Raw genomic sequence first — 8,811 nt, forward strand, 5'->3', positions numbered from 1 at the left:
GTAGTTTGGGGGTTTATAAAAGGCTACAATAGTTGTATAACTAGAGGTCTAGGCTAAAAGCATAACCAACAAACTATTTCAGTTTTGCATTCCCTTCATGCTGGTCCTGAACATTAAAACATACTGGACACCTAACAAGCTCCAATTAAACCCCCAAAATACCCACAACATATATATAAGCATATGAGTGTCAGAAGAGTGCTACTGAGCTGGCAATTGCATTAAAACCAGAGACATAACATAAAACACAGACAGAGCTCAGTTTTTAGCACATCTAGTGAGACTCATACACGGTACAGTGCCTAAATATATATGGAATAACTAATTAGTAAATGGTCTTTTAGTTTGACATTTTTGGCCAAAATTGTTGTAAGCCCCTGAGCCAACGCCAAGGCAGACCACATATCAGGGGTCCCTAACGCTAATATAAATTCTTAATAACCTGTTTAATAACAGGAAGAATGATTTATAGTAAATCTGTCAATATTAGTTATTCCATATATATTTAGGCACTGTACCGTGTATGAGTCTCACTAGATGTGCTAAAAACTGAGCTCTGTCTGTGTTTTATGTTATGTCTCTGGTTTTAATGCAATTGCCAGCTCAGTAGCACTCTTCTGACACTCATATGCTTATATATATGTTGTGGGTATTTTGGGGGTTTAATTGGAGCTTGTTAGGTGTCCAGTATGTTTTACAATTCTTGTCCAGCTAGTCATAGCTGATTGGAGGTTGGCAACCTCCTACTTAATTTAAGCTCACCCCCTCCCACATTTAAATGGTTATGGGCTCACTCCATAGCATCTTCCACTCAGGGGAACTTGCCTGCTTGCAGTTTGGCTGTGACATCTCTAATACAGAGTGCTTTTCCTGGTAATGTACAGGTTAATAAAAGCTTCAGTCAGACAGAAATTTGGCTTGCAGTTTGGCTGAGACATCTCTAATACAGAGTGCTTTTCCTGGTAATGTACAGGTTAATAAAAGCTTCAGTCAGACAGAACTTTACAGCTAATATTGACAGATTTACTATAAATCATTCTTCCTGTTATTAAACAGGTTATTAAGAATTTATATTAGCGTTAGGGACCCCTGATATGTGGTCTGCCTTGGCGTTGGCTCAGGGGCTTACAACAATTTTGGCCAAAAATGTCAAACTAAAAGACCATTTACTAATTAGTTATTCCATATATATTTAGGCACTGTACCGTGTATGAGTCTAACTAGATGTGCTAAAAACTGAGCTCTGTCTGTGTTTTATGTTATGTCTCTGGTTTTAATGCAATTGCCAGCTCAGTAGCACTCTTCTGACACTCATATGCTTATATATATGTTGTGGGTATTTTGGGGGTTTAATTGGAGCTTGTTAGGTGTCCAGTATGTTTTACAATTCTTGTCCAGCTAGTCATAGCTGATTGGAGGTTGGCAACCTCCTACTTAATTTAAGCTCACCCCCTCCCACATTTAAATGGTTATGGGCTCACTCCATAGCATCTTCCACTCAGGGGAACTTGCCTGCTTGCAGTTTGGCTGTGACATCTCTAATACAGAGTGCTTTTCCTGGTAATGTACAGGTTAATAAAAGCTTCAGTCAGACAGAACTTTACAGCTAATATTGACAGATTTACTATAAATCATTCTTCCTGTTATTAAACAGGTTATTAAGAATTTATATTAGCGTTAGGGACCCCTGATATGTGGTCTGCCTTGGCGTTGGCTCAGGGGCTTACAACAATTTTGGCCAAAAATGTCAAACTAAAAGACCATTTACTAATTAGTTATTCCATATATATTTAGGCACTGTACCGTGTATGAGTCTCACTAGATGTGCTAAAAACTGAGCTCTGTCTGTGTTTTATGTTATGTCTCTGGTTTTAATGCAATTGCCAGCTCAGTAGCACTCTTCTGACACTCATATGCTTATATATATGTTGTGGGTATTTTGGGGGTTTAATTGGAGCTTGTTAGGTGTCCAGTATGTTTTACAATTCTTGTCCAGCTAGTCATAGCTGATTGGAGGTTGGCAACCTCCTACTTAATTTAAGCTCACCCCCTCCCACATTTAAATGGTTATGGGCTCACTCCATAGCATCTTCCACTCAGGGGAACTTGCCTGCTTGCAGTTTGGCTGTGACATCTCTAATACAGAGTGCTTTTCCTGGTAATGTACAGGTTAATAAAAGCTTCAGTCAGACAGAAATTTGGCTTGCAGTTTGGCTGAGACATCTCTAATACAGAGTGCTTTTCCTGGTAATGTACAGGTTAATAAAAGCTTCAGTCAGACAGAACTTTACAGCTAATATTGACAGATTTACTATAAATCATTCTTCCTGTTATTAAACAGGTTATTAAGAATTTATATTAGCGTTAGGGACCCCTGATATGTGGTCTGCCTTGGCGTTGGCTCAGGGGCTTACAACAATTTTGGCCAAAAATGTCAAACTAAAAGACCATTTACTAATTAGTCATTCCATATATATTTAGGCACTGTACCGTGTATGAGTCTCACTAGATGTGCTAAAAACTGAGCTCTGTCTGTGTTTTATGTTATGTCTCTGGTTTTAATGGTCCTGAACATTACATGATGTCGCTGCTACAATAAAGATTGTGACATTTTCAATAATTTTCTTCCTTTGTTTTGAGGTATATACAAGTTTGCAATTATCTGCACTGATACTTTGGATTTGAGATTAGTGTTGGAGTCATTAGACTGGCAATCACCCCCATATATTATTTATTTATTTTGTGGTTATATATTTAGACTTTTTTCTATTTTTGTGGTGCATGAATATTTAGCTTGTTGAAAAACATGTATCTTAATGAAAACAGGCCACCTTTTAGATACAATACATACTGTACGTCAATTCTGCAAAGTCTTGTTTAAAGCTCAATTCCATGTTTCGATTGAGTAATGTATGTATATTTTTATTTATATAGCTCCATCTATATACATAGCGCTTCACAGCAGCAATACATGTGATATAATATTATAACACATAATTGGAAGAAGCACTCCAGACATAAGAGTAACATTAGGAAAATGAGTATCTGCCCCAAAGAGCTTACAATCTACAGACGAGACCACGAGTATTCTAAAGTTTGCCTTAAACTAGCCTGGTTACATTCTGGGTATGTGCTGGGTGTAACCTGGCTAGTTTAAGGCAAGTTTAAGTAATTTCTGCATTGACTAATGACCCATAGGATTAACACAGCAGGGGTCCCTGGCAGTCCCATTCAGTTTAAATGGGACTGCCAGGGACCACCGCTGTTAATTTGATGGGCCAATAATCAATGCAGAAATGCTGGGTCTAGTTTAAGGCAAGTTTAAGGCATGTATCCAGGATGTACTTAGGTCTTTTTGGTGATTGCCACTGGTTTGTGTTAGAATAACCGTGGGCACTACAGTAAGTGGTAAGTAGGAACAACGTACAGAGACAGTAAGAGGGTGTTCTGGTAAGTGCGTCTGCAGGGGGCCAAGGACGATGTATGGGGTGTATAGTGTCAGCCACCGAGCTACCCATATGCTTCGTTGAAGAGGTGTGTTTTAAGATGGGTCTTGCAGGTTCAGAGAGAGGGTGCTAGGTGGATATTGGGGGGAAGGGTATTCCAGAGGTGTGGGTGGTGTGTGAGGTTTTAGGTAGGAAAGGGCTGTAGATACAAAAGGGGTAGAGAGAAGACATCCTTGAGCAAAACACAAGTCGGGATGGCGCATACGTAACGAGAAATTAGGGCTGAGATGTAAGGAGGGGTTGAAGTGTATAGCCTTAAAAGTGGGAAGAATTTTTTTGTGCAATACGGGATTTGATAGGAAGCCATGAGAAGGATTCCAACAGGAGAGACGCCGAGACAAGAGTTAGGAGAGAGTAAAGTGATTCTAGCAGCAGCGTTTAGGATAGATTGAAGGGGAGACAGGTGAGAGGAAGGAAGACCGGACAGCAGAAGGTTACAATAGTCGAGACGGGAGTGTATGAGGGCCTGCATTAGGTTTTAGCATTAGTGCAATATATGAAAGGGTGTATCTTTGCAATGTTTTATGGAGGGAAAAATGACAGTTTATAGCTACATTGAGAATGTGAGGGAGTAGCCAAATGTGAAACCTAAGCAGCATGCTTGTGATACTGGGTGTATGATAGTGCTTCCAACAGTAATGTAGAAGGGGCAAGTAGGGCCAGGCTTGGGAGGAAGTATGAGGAGTGCCGTTTTTGACATGCTAAGTTTGAGTCAGCGGAGGACCATCCAGGATGATACTGTATAGCTTTTATTTTTTTTCAATATCTTACTGAATTAGTTTCCCAAATGCTTCAATAAACCCTCCTTTGTTGTAACTTGGATAAAAGATTGATACATGTTTTTAATGGAGTATGGAAAACTCTTGAACACACTGCTGCCCTTATCTTCCTTTTTTTTTATGCGACTTTTTTTTTTTAGTGTTTTTTGAAAGTCAAATTCTTTCTAAATTTACTCACATCAATATATGTATTAACTTTGTTTGGTTGGTGCGAATGGCAACCCCTTAATACTTAATATTTTCTCTTGTTCTTTTGTCAATTGTGTTTTACGGAGATCAAAAACAAATGTATTGAACTGTAAATCAGATGGTGTAACCTCTCTATTTATCGGGGGTGATGCCACTCTGTATGATTCCCTCACTTGTATTGTCATCGGTATAATAGGTTTGTGTCTTCTGTCTCTAATTTCTAAAAATGATAACTGAGCTTCCCTTTCAAAACTTGGATTTGTACTGTGACAACAATTCTGTTATTCTTCTTCCGTCTACATATTTTTGAACTTTCCATCTTTCTTTACTCCCATATTCTGTCTTTTCATTTACTACTCCCATAATTTCTAGATTTTTGTTGCCCCTAAAATTAGGTTAATTTTCCTCTTCCTTGACCTTATGCTTGGTTTGTCTGTAATTTCTTCTAAAATTCTGTCTAAAATTCTAATTTGAATCTTTGTTTTCATGTTTATATCTGATTTAAAAAAAATCACATTTCTATAGCTATTGGTTTCATAATCCTTATCTCGTTTAAATGTTTTCTGTTTTATAGCAATCGTCTCCTGTTCTGCTTCACTAATTCTTTCTTTAACAATTGCCTCCACTTCTCTATATTCTTTTAATTCTTGAAATACCTCTAGTTGTTCTTGCATTTTTGTAATTTCTTATTGTTTGAAAGATCTTCCCCTACTGTATGTGTAACCAAGAGTCTCATTAACTGAAATGATGAATTATACCAAATACTATTCCATTTTTTTCAAAAATCTTATTTTCCAAATAAAAAGTTGGTGTTTTAAAGATTCTTAAACCTATTTTGGATTAGTTTACAAGCTAGATATTGCTCTAAAGTAGCTGTTTTCTTTAATGAGTAATTAAGGAAGTAGAAAAGTTGTGGTGAATTAAGAGGAATTGTATAAGAACTTTCATTTTTGAAGAACAGGCCGAAAAAACAATGGCTTAAGGAGAAAAAATATACACCCAAAGTAGTCGATAAAGCTTATAGTAAAGTGTCGGACATAAAAAGGTCAGACTTAGTACAATGTAAGGATAGGCTAATAAAGATACAAACAACATCTCAATCCCATTTGTAACTAGATTTAATGAATCTGCACCAAAAATAAGGATCAGATTTTGCAGCGTGTTCTACCAAAAAAACCCAAGCAAAAGCAAAAATTAGTTCCTAGTTGTTGTAAAGATGGAAAGTAATTTGGGGAGAGAAAACAAGATGAAGGGATTTTTCATATGCTTAAAATGTGGAGCATGTAAATGAAACTTGAACACACAAAGTTTTAAACATTTGATTCACAAGTTACACATGAAAACGTTGATGATTTGATAGATTTTAATTATAATATATAACATGTCATATCTATGTCCATGCCAGAAACAGTACATGGGGAGAGTGACTCGCCAATTAAAGGTCTGCATTGCTGAAACATGTTAGAAATATAGGAAAGGGCTTCTTACAACAAAGTGTTTCCAAACACTTTAAAGAAGGTCGTACACAGAAGCCGAAAGGGTTACAATTTATTGGCATAGTAAAGATAAAACAAAGTTGGAGAGTGGGTGATGGAACAATACAAATTTCCAAACAGGAAACATATTGGATCTATAAATTGAAAATCTTTATGCTTAATGGGTTCAACATCAACATGGTATCTTTATATATGTATATACATACATTAAATGAAACGGCTTCAAATTATTTTATATTGACTCCATTAATTCTATGTCTGCTGTTCCATTCATAATTCAGTTGGTATCTGTAGTGGGTTGAGTTACCATCTATTACAGTAGTTATAGTGTTAAAGATACTGGGAGTGCATGATGGAATGGGGGGGAGGGGTTGCGAAAGTGTATGGGTTGGGCATGCTTTCTGGGTCACTGCTTGTCCCTGTACACTTTATAAGTATAAATTTATAAGTATAGATTATTTGTACCATTGTAGAATCATAATCGCCATAAAGTGTATATTTTTAATGATCATTAACAAGAGATGGTTTTAGTAGAAGATAAAGTATAGAAGAAGATATTGATGTTTTCATAAGTTAGATAAGGAGGTAATAGTATGTTTGGGACTAGATATTGCCGTTTTGTAATGTTATTTAGATCCAGTTTATATTTATTATATTCTAACTGAATGTTTACTAAATGTATTTTGCTTTTCTTTGGGTCCCCCCGAATAGTTTATTCGTTCTCTTCTATCTTCAATATTCTCTAATTCCAGAGGTTCGACTAGCTCCATATTGAAATCAGATTCCTCTATTAGAATCTTCTGTTCTGAAGTTCACAGTTTCTCCATAGTAATGGATCACAGATTCTTCTGAAGACTTTAATTTTATCCAGGCTGGTTGGAAATCTTGATCTTTTCTGTTTTGGTCTACTCACTGTACTGCCGACTTAACACTGAGTTACTGTATCCTTCTTCCAGGATAGAACATTGTTTTCCTGCTTGTTTGGATCGCCTGCTGCTGCTTTAATGCAATCTTCACTACGTTTTAGTTTCCAATGCACGTTTGTTAGAAGCTGAACTATTTTTTTTGCTGCTTTCCTTTTCTGATGCAGAACCTCCATTGTCACTTTAGAAGTTATTTCTTCTAGATGTCACAAAGAGGAATTGTGGTGACAAAAAAAAAATGTTATCCTGCATAAGCGCACTCTTTCCATCACTCCTATAACGAAGCACTCACCCTGTTGATTTGGGTAACGACCCTTTGTTTGCAGAAGATACCAGATATTCTCCCAGCTTCCTCCAGCTGAAATGCACACTTCTCTCTGCAGAGCTCCATGCTGCCAAGCTGCTCTCTGCAGAGCTCCATGCTGCTCTTTAAATTTAAAGCCGTCACACCAAGTCATGAGGAACCAGGAAATGAAACTAGCAAAATTAGTCTGTTTGAAAAACTTGTAATAGAAAAATGTTTTCCCGTCTCCCAAAGTTGTGTGAGAATTGTGCTACAGGTACATTCATCTTTTGACTGCAAGCGAGGGGCCCTGCGTGATTCTAATGAATATCAGGTTGGTTAGTACTAAGGTACCATCTAAACTCTTATGAGCACACAAAGGTTGTTCTGATACCTCGCTACTAAAGCAATCACAACCATTTATCTCCCTCTCTGTGCCACAGAAAAGGAAGTAATCTTTTCCAGACAATGCCAGAAAATCACTTGTTCCTAGAATGCCAGAAAGCTTATTATGTGTTTGCAGAACACTAAGTCACGCAATTATTGCTCTTTGTTGGTTACTTTAGGCTACGTTTATAATGCCGGGGACGGTCGCTGGAAAATCAAATAGAGATGACTTGCAGCGATCGAGACCACTCCGCTGCGCCGCGCTTACTATAAGCGCACACGCCGGCGGCAATGTATTTGTTTTGCCACGACGTCGCTGTCGCTGGCACTATAAGCGCAGCCTTAGTCTCATTGCTTCAATTTTAACACTGAGTGCTGGAGGGGCAGCAGCACAACTGCCACAGTTCCTCTGGCACTCGCGATCACGCTGTTACTGATCATGGAAGGGAGGAGTCATCCCCCTTTCATTCCTCATCAGTGTAAGTTGTATCTGCAGTATGCAGGATGCAATATCCCCTACCAAAACAAGCAATTTGTAAAAATATTAACGTAGCTACGTCTCGGGGCTCTCTAAAGAATAAAGCATGTACGTCCTTGATGCCTCTGTACATTTTCTTCATTTCCAATGTCTCTTCAGGAGCTTAATCTTCCCAATCTGCTATGAGGGGTGTGAAATTAACAGGTGTCTTTTTGATTGAGGCAACGGAAAAATGTGTGCAGATGTTAACCATTATTTTCACACCAAACACTAAAAAAAGGCTTGACATGTTTCCTGCTCTAGTACTCAAAAGGTAGAGATGTACAGTAGGTGTTACCAAGCAGAGCTCTGGAAGAAGAAAAAATGTTAAGGCAGAAACCAGCAAAGGAACAGTAGAGACCGAGTAAAAAGAAATCTAGAAGTCAATGTTTTATGGACAGGGTAAATTTTATTTCAGGGTACTGATGATATTTTAGTCAGAAAACAAATCATTAAGCATTGCAACTTTAGAAGTGATGGCTTTAAACCGTTCACCACTGAAACAACAACGTTCCTTTTGGATTCCAAACCACCTTTATTATAAATTGAAAAACATTAGTAATGTTAAAAATAGGCTGTAAAATTGCAATGCACATCATGTCTTTGATTTATTCCTAGTAAATATAGATGACCTAAAATACCTATATCTGATTATTATTGTAGTAGTGGAATCAGTAAAGCTGCTGCGTAGTACACTGCTGAAATCCTTGACAAAGACCTTGGGAATTACA

The sequence above is a fragment of the Ascaphus truei genome, chromosome 3 (assembly GCF_040206685.1).
Source record: "Ascaphus truei isolate aAscTru1 chromosome 3, aAscTru1.hap1, whole genome shotgun sequence".
Taxonomy (NCBI): domain Eukaryota; kingdom Metazoa; phylum Chordata; class Amphibia; order Anura; family Ascaphidae; genus Ascaphus; species Ascaphus truei.